The sequence below is a fragment of the Primulina huaijiensis genome, chromosome 1, assembly GCF_012295235.1.
Source record: "Primulina huaijiensis isolate GDHJ02 chromosome 1, ASM1229523v2, whole genome shotgun sequence".
Classification (NCBI taxonomy): domain Eukaryota; kingdom Viridiplantae; phylum Streptophyta; class Magnoliopsida; order Lamiales; family Gesneriaceae; genus Primulina; species Primulina huaijiensis.
The window spans coordinates 6,405,785-6,406,487 of record NC_133306.1 but is presented as its reverse complement, the minus strand read 5'-3'; positions in this window follow the sequence as shown (position 1 = coordinate 6,406,487).

The window sequence follows — 703 nt, the reverse complement described above, 5'->3', positions numbered from 1 at the left end:
TATATATGTGTGTGTGTGTGTATAAATACCAGTGTACTATTTTGCATTGTGTATTTGTATAGTTGATTTTTGTGTGGATAATTGTCTCTTTAGTTTAGTTAATCTTTATTTGAAACCATGGACAATTATATTGAAAATAGTGACTGTTTTGTTATTATTTGTAATTATTGTTTGGATAATAATGTAATTTTTAAAAAAAATTTGACGCAATTATATTTAAAATGTTTGTAATTTGCATATATAAAGCGTAAATTTTTAAAAATTGATGGGATATGATAATTATAGATAAGTTATAAATTTTATTAAAGTAGGTTGTTACGTTTTTTTATTTAATCAAAAAATATTATTTTTTTAAGTTGATAATTTATTTTTGTACAATTCATTTGGTAACACACATTCGCATCATTAAGGGCGTGAATAAAATTTTTTTTTTGTGAGAAATAAAATGATATTTCACTAAAAAAATAAAAATAAAAATAAAAATAATATTGTTTAATTGTTATACTAAAAATACCTATCACCAATTGAATTATATTTTGCTCATTATGTAATTTGATTTGTATTTATTTAAATCAATAAAATGGAAAGCATCCATATAATTTGAATGACAGATCAATTTTTTTATTTTTAATATGACATAAGGTATCAACCCAAAATTTAATGCAAAAATTTTACATCTAATTCCTTGAGTTTCGGTTATGTG